Raw genomic sequence first — 8,080 nt, 5'->3', positions numbered from 1 at the left:
AGCTCGAGTAAAGATGGGGCCACCTGTCCTGGAGTCCTGTGCTCATCTAGGTAACAATCACAGTGGTGGGTGGGGCCCAAGCTATGTCCTCATCCTGCATCCCAGGGCCTGGTTAGTCCCTCAGACCACATACATGGAGGGTGGGGTTCCCAAGGAAAATCAGAGGATGTGCTTAAAGAAGGAAAGAGGAGGGAAGAGGCTGCTAACAGGTCCAGTGCAGCTGCCAAACCCCACCTCTCATAATGTGGGCACCAGGATTCAAACCTGAGTTCCAGGTGGGGTGTCACTGCCGAGAGGGCATTGCAGGATCCATTCTGTTCTACCCCTCCATGCCGCCTCTACCAAATGAGAAGCCAGCCTTCCCCGGGGGGGGGGTCGCCAGGTCGGAATGGAGGAGTGGCCAGAAAGGTCCCCTGAGGAATTCATGCTGCTCAGGTAGGATCAGCGAGCACCGTCTGCCCAGCAGGGTTTTGGACAGGGAAACACTGTCGTTATCCCATCAGAAGGTGGTTAGCAGGGCTACGTTGTGGCAGCTGAGCTTTGCTGACAAAATACTTTTTGGAGTCCTGAGGTTGCAGCTCATTTATTTGAGTTTCACTCAGCAGGTACTTGCTGAGCACCACTGCTGGAGACAGGACATGAGCTAGGGTGGGGATGTGGTGGGGAAGCGGCAACTATGGCCCATGGAAGATTGTGGAGCCATCTCTTCCTACAGTGCAAAGACTTCGGGGGCTGGAGCAGAGCAAGCTAAACCACTGGCTGAATGGGTAAAGCATTTATGCTTTTCCTTCTACAAACATAAGTTCCTCCAACCAGTTTTTACTGAGCATGGTGACAAGTGCTAGGCAGTCAGCACCCAGTCCCGTAGGGTTTGCAACCTGGGACATCCTCATGAGTGGAAGCTCCTGGGTTTCTAAGCTGAGCTCTGCTGCTGAGATCCCTTTTCCATGTTGGGGCCTCACCTTTGCCTTGCTGATGTCACCCTCCAGGCTTCAGGGCACTCCCCTGCTGGCGTTCCCACTGTGGGCATACAAGCTTCTCATCATGTGTGGCCCAGTTTAGAAAAGGCCAGAATATCCAAACATAGCTTTTCTGAAGGCTGGAGCCACGCTGACCAGGAGAACTTTTTTCAATGATGAAGTGAGGCTGATGCCCCAGACCCTCCTCAAGTGACACTGACCTTGGTCCACCACTCCTACCCACAGCGGCGGGAGGGCCAGAAGTCTCCCCGAGCAACAGGCCAGTACCGACCTCATGCCAGGCACCACTCTGGGGGCTTACCAGCCTGCAGAATTTGTGGGCCAGCGGTTAACACAGTCATTTTGAAAAATAAACGGTATAAATGCATATTTAAGTAATTTATATTAAGTGTTAAGAACAGCAACTCTGGTACTATTACTCATACTCTTGAGGCCATGTAGCCTATATATCTGTTTGGGAAGCACCACAGGATGGCCACATTCCTTCCCAATGCGGCCACTGATGCTGTGGAAAGCTGTGAATGTTACAGAGCAAGGCTGAGTTGATTGACTTGTAGTTTGTCTAAATGAAAGGTCAGCAAACTTTTCTGTAAGGGTCATATTTTAGGCTTTGTAGGCTGCATATGGTCCCCATTGCACCTCCCCACCTCCCCTCCTTCCCTCTCTCTGCCCTCCTCCTCCCCGTCCCTGTCCTCCTCCCTGCTTTCCCTCTCCTCCTCCCTGCTTTCCCTCTCCCTTCAGGAGCTGGTGTGCTGGCCGAGGGCTTGGACCTGTTCAGTGTGATCCAAGCCCATGATTGGCATCCATCCCTCATGTGCATTTTGCCAAAGGTCACGTGTCAGGTGCAGGCACTTAATTAGCAGGATTCCTGAGGCGCCAACAATAGAGTCAGAGTTTGGGAGATGAGGTTGGCGATGGGCCTGAGGCTGGCTTGGGTGGAACTTTCTGTGGCCCTGCAGGGGGGATGTGGGCAGACTTTCTATCCAGAAAGACAGCAGCAGCGTAGAGTGGCTGAAGGTGGTGACGACAGGTGAGGGCTTGCTACCCAGGCCCAGAGGACACCTCCACCTAGGGGTGGGCGTTAGCCCCAGTGTCCCCACGATGGAGAGACACCCCCTGTCCTGGCTCTTTACCCTGAGAGCTGCTGGGGGCTGGGTGGGGGTTAGAGGCCCCTGCGGTTCTCTTGTTTGGCACCCACCACGTGCAGTGGATGCCTCAGGGCATGGGGACCTCAAGGGCACCTTGCGTGTAAGGGCACAGCAGCATCCATCCATCTCCACACAGCACGACGGCATCCATCCATCCAGCACAGACCCCAGGGCCCAGTAGGGGCCAGGGTGTTCGTCTGATTCTAGTCTCTGCCCCTCATGTACAAAGAGGGACTAGGGCAGTTCCTAAGGCCCCCCTGGCTACCCTCATCATCCCATGCCCCCCCAAATATCTATCCCTCCTACGCTCCTCACCCCATTACTGGTCCCCTGTCCCTTGTCATGGCCGGGCAGTGGCCGGGCCTCGCCACCACATGCACCGGATGAGCCTAATTACCATGAAACCTAATTCTTCCAGGCTGCATGCTCCGGTCAGTGGGGACTCCTGCGTGTTTTCCTTGGCTGTCTTCTGACAAAAGGATTGGGGGAAAGAAAAGCAATGTGGGGAGGGCTGTGGACTGTGAGGGCCCTAGCCTGCCGCTCCACTCAGTAAAGCCCACCAGCGCTCTGGTTTCTGGGGCTGGACCATCCTTTGCTGTGGGGTGGCCTGGGGCCCTGCAGGGTTGCCTCCACCCACCAGATGCCAGTAGTACCCCCTACCCTTGTCGCGATGTTGTAAAGCGTCCAGCTGACTCAGAGGTCTGAAGGGCTAGGGGAGACAGACCTGCACAGACCCAAGGGATGGTGGCATGTGCCAAAGGACCAGGTAGCTCAGAGCAGGGAGGTGATCTCCCACTTGGTGGGGGAGAAACTGGCCAGGCGGGAGGTGTGAGGGGAAGCGTGAGGTGACAAGAAGAATGAGCCCAGCCCCTCTGTGGGCTGGGGTCTCCACAGTGAGTGTGTACAGTCCAGGGCCAGCAGGGGCTGGGTGCAAACAGAACTAATAAAGATGGGAGAAAGAAAGGAAGCATGGCTCCCGAGGGAGGCTGGGGGGCCCTCTCTGCATCGCCGTCACACAGGTCCAGAGGGTGGGGATTCCACATCTTGAAGGATGAGGGGCTGCGTTCCTCTGCTTTGGGGATGTTACAACATAGTGTCACGGTGCACGCTTCCTGAGGGGGTTTGTGGTGAGGCTGCGAGGTGGGAGGGTGCTCCAGGTTGGGTTCCCGCAAGGCCAGGCAGACCTGGGGCAGCGTCTCCCTCCTAGGTCATTACCCGCAGAGCAGCCCTGGGGGAAGGGGTGCTATTATCCTCCTCCATACAGGTGAGAAACTGAGGCACAGGGTGGCAATAACTTGCCCAGGGACTCGCAGCTTGAAAATGGCAGGAGCAGGATGGGCAAATCACTCCTACCTAAGTAAGCTTACATATTGGGGGTGGGGGGGTGGTCTCCAAATTCATTTCCTGATGGTTTGCTGAGCAAAAGTAATTTGGAGCCAAGTGCTCTAGGTGAGGGTGTCCTTTGGCATGCAGAACTGATTTGGGCTTTTTAAAGTTCAGTGGGAGTCGAGGTGAGAGAGATGTTAGCTCAGTGGGGCAGGGGTTGGGGCAGGGGCGGTGTGTGGGGAGGGGGGATGGGGTCCACACAGAGGCTGGAAGGTGGGAGTAAGGTGGTGGCCAGAAACCCAGGCCCTGGAGCCTGTGGTGTAGCTCCATTGACACTACCTGTCACAGGGGAGGAGGGTGATGGAGATGTCATCATCGGCCCGTGGCTGTGGAATCCTCCTACTGTGTGAAGGCTGTTCCCAGAGTCCAGCCCTCTGGGGTCTCCGTCTCCTGGAGGGTGAAAGCTGTTGACTCCTCTGGCAGGTCAGGAGGCAGAGGTGGGGAAGCAGGCGGTGTTCCGGCAGGGCTGTGCTGCCCTCAGTGGTCCTTTCCATGGAGCTGGGTGGATGCCCTTGGCTGCCTGCCTGACTTCTGGGGCCCAGAAGAGCAGAGGCTTCTGGTACTTTGTGGCACAGCCAAGACCACCTCCCAGAATCACCCATCCACACGAAGCATCCCCTGGTTCCTAGCACACTCAGAGGCCCAGCCGTGTAGTGCTGGGGCGGTGGCTAGAAGCCAAACCTCCCCACTGGACAGCTGCTCTGGCTTCTGCCTCTGCGCTCAGGAGTTTCCTGTCAAGGATTCCTCTGCCTGGGGGTCCGGGCAATTATAGTGCAGGTGTACACACACACATGCCACTCACATACACATGCATACATTCATTCTCTCACGTGCACGCGTGCTCACGTGTGTCTTACACACACTCATATACACTTGCACACATGCACACACACATATACACTCATGCTTACACACACACTCGCATGCTCACACCCCCTTGCACACACAAATGCATGCCCTCCAGAGCTTACAGGAGGAGGGCTGTCAGGTGGAGGAGGACAGCATTTGGTGTCACCCGCTCTGAGGTTAAAGTCTGCTCACATTGGGCCAGCAGATGTCCCAGGCTCCCTGGGACCAGCATCAGCATCAGAGGGTGGAATGTGTAGCTGACCAGCCCAGGAGGTCTGCTTGCAGGTACAGCTGGGTCTAGCAGCTTCACCACATCTTCACCTTCTCTGCTGGTTTCTCAGGGTGTCCCCCTTGTGGAATCAGGCTGGTGTGGACACCCAGGGAAACTTCGAGTCCCACAGCTGTCAGAGGAGCAGCACTTTTCCTACTTGCTCCAGCCGAGGCTCCCAGACAGCTCCGACTGCCAGACATGAGCCAGCTCAGCATTTTGGCGGGCGGGAGTGCATTTGCACCCCTGCATCAGGGTAGGGGCTGCCTTCCAGAATCAGATGGACTGAGGAAGGCGCAGGTCCCCAAGGGAAAAGGAGGACACAATACCAGGACGCCATTCTGTGGGGAAAGTGTCCTCTGTCCCTGTGCACCCTACAGAGTGGCCAGTGAAACCCATTCTACAGAGGAGATAACTGAGGCTTAGAGGGGCAGAGTGTCTTGTCCAAGGTCACTGAGCTGGGCAGTGAGAGCAATGGTGAGCCATGGGGGGCCTTGAGCAGGAGGACACCATGGGCCAGGGTGGAGGATGAAGGAGGAGGTGGGAGCAGGGGAGACAGGGTGAGCAGTTGGAGGGCCTGATGTGGAAAGCGCAGGAGCAAGGCCTATGGTGGGTGGGGCTTGGGTGGGGCAGGGCCAATGGTACACAGGGAACTTGGGACCACCCTCAGAGTCTCCATGCTAATGGAGCACAGATCTGGACTGCCGGCCAGAAACGGTGATGAGGCCCTGCAGCAGCTCATCTACAGGTGGGTGACCCCAGCCCTGCCTTCCAATCTTGTGGTGACTTAGTTTCCTCCTGGATCTGGCCCAATCTCCCTGGCACGGGGGCTGGCAGTTGTTTATTGAATGACCCCAGCGCCCCAAAATGGTTTGTATAATGTAGAGCAAGAAATGGATATCACTTCTTCAGATGGGGGCAGGGGTCTCTCTAGTTGTAGTATAGGTGACACCCCCTCTCGGCTTGTGAGCTAGCACAATTCTTTTTGTGCAGTCTGAGACTGTGTCTTCGTTTTCGTTATCAATTCCTCATTTCAGCTTGCTCTTGATACATCATGGAATGAACTCCATTGTTGCTGAGCGCTGAGTTCTGGTTCTTCACACTTGGGTAGTTCTGCCCCTAATGCTGACACTAGCCAAGGCTTGTCCCTATCTGTGCTCTCCAAGGCTGCCTTTGTCCCTAGAGATTTGAGATGTTTTCTTCACCCTTCTCTACCTGTTATAGGGGCCTGAAATGCCACCATGCTTTTGGTTTCTTCTTTGGAAGTCCCTATTAAAAACATGAATGTTCTCTGAGCAGGAGATGGCCTGAATTAGGTCAGTTTTTCCCAAACTCTAGTCATGTGGGCGTCACAGCCTACATGCCTCAGGACCTTATGCATTTAACATCATTCTTGCAGTGGGCCCGCCCTTGTTGTTTGTACTGTGCAGTGCCCAAAGAAGCCGTAACTGCACAGCGATGTCTGAGTGCTGGTTACATCTCTCTAACCTGTGATCCTAGTGTGCTGCCTTCCCCGCCTCCGCCCGCGGGCTGTGGAGCTCTGCACGGGCCCTGTGGAGGGAGGGCATGGGCTGACTCCTTTCGTGGTCTCAATGCTTCACCCTCCTTTACAATTCCTCCTAGAAAGAGGTGAGAGCCCACGCCTGGTACTTGGGCCAGTGGGAGTGGCTTGAGGCGATGGTGGCCCCTTTCGGGGCATAGGCCCTGAAAGTGCACATTCCCTCTTGTATGTCTGACACTGTGGCAGATGAACGTGCCCCGTTGGCCATGCACATGCCTGCTCTTCCAGGAGATGAGATGGGCACGCCCAGCTGAGCAGCCCATCCTCAGCCACATTGCCTCCAGGCCACAGGCGTGTGGGCTAAGCCCATGCTTTTGTTGTATGAGCTCCTGTGGTTTGGTTGTTATGCCATGTCACTGCAGCCACAGCTGACCCAAACAGGGTGAGTGCCAGGCCTCAGGTCCTGAGGGGCTCTGCATAGGGATGGTCCAGGAAGGGACATACAGGGCCACTCCCACAGCAGGCAGCTCCAAGGCTGCATGTTCCCTTGTGCTTGGTAATGCTGGAGGTGCGACCCCTGGGCTCCAGCCCCACCTTGGTCATAGACTTGCTGGTGGTTTTGAGCTGGATCTCACCCTCTCTGGCCCAGCTTTCTCACCTGGAATCCTCCACATGGAGGTTGGACTCGGTCTCTGACATCAGGTCACGCGGATCTGCTCTTGCTCTATCCAGCAGCCTCTGGTCCACTTGACTATGTGTGACATCTCTGGGTGGTGCCCCCAAGCCACACAGCAGAGAGTAGTAGTTCTTGGTGATGGGTTTAATTACGGCCCCATACTTGAGCTGTCTCCAAATAATAGTGTTTATCAATTTCCACTGAGGCATTCTGTGTGCCCAGGGCTACAGCACTTCAAGTGGATTACATCCCCAAGGCAGGTTCATTGTGGTCCCATTGTGTGGATAGAAAGACTGAGCCCAGAGGGGCTAAATGACTCAACAAAGCTTGAACCAGGGAGGTGATGCCTGTCCAGTCCCAAAGTCTTTGCCCTTATCGCCCCGGAATGTCTGGGGCATAGTAGGGGTGCTCTAAGCCCTCAGTGGCCCTCTTTTAGACTCCCAGGGCTGCCACAATAAAGCCACAACACAGATGTGGGCTTAAATGACAGAAAGTTATTCTCCCACTGTTCTGGAGGTCAGGAGTCTGAGATCAAGGTGTTGGAAGGGCTGGTTCCTTACACAGCAGCAAGGAAGAATCTGGTCCGGGGCTCTCCCCTAACCTTCGTGGTTTGCTGGCAGTCTTTGGTGATCCTTGGCTTGCAGATGCATCACCCCAATCTCTGCCTTCATCTTCACATGGTGTTCTCCCCATGTGTGTGTCCGTGTTCGAACTTTCCCTTTTTATAAGGATACCAGTCATACTTCAGTATGACCTCATCTTGATTAACTACCTCTGCAATATCCCTGTTTCCAAATAAAGTCACATTCTGAGGTACTAGGGGTTAAGACTTCAGTATATGAATTTTGGGGGGACACAATTCAACCCATAACAGCCCCCCAGCATGGATATTGGTGTTGCAGCTACAGCCTTGGCTAGGTTTCGGCCACTAGGGGAGTGGTGGGACCCCTTGGTGGGGTACCCACCCATCTCCCTTAGGAACCCGTGTCTGCGGAGAGCTGAGCCTTGGGTATTTCTTTCAGGGAGAAAGGAAGGGACAGGGCTGTGTGGGGTGTCACCATTTTGCCAGAGAAGGGAAAGCGGTTGTTTACACACATGCTCTCCTGGAACGGCCCCCAGAACTGCAGAAAATACTGTCTCTGGGGCAGGTCCTGAATGGGAGGGTACAGAGGAGGGGGCCTGTCCTCGATAGCACGTCAGCATGTACATTTTGATTGAGGGCCATGAAAAAGAATTGCAAAAACGATTTCAGAAATTTTTTATTAAAAATAC

This window comes from Balaenoptera musculus, chromosome 6 (assembly GCF_009873245.2).
Source record: "Balaenoptera musculus isolate JJ_BM4_2016_0621 chromosome 6, mBalMus1.pri.v3, whole genome shotgun sequence".
Taxonomy (NCBI): Eukaryota; Metazoa; Chordata; class Mammalia; order Artiodactyla; family Balaenopteridae; genus Balaenoptera; species Balaenoptera musculus.
The sequence above is the reverse complement of the archived record's forward strand: the minus strand, read 5'-3'. Positions refer to the sequence as shown.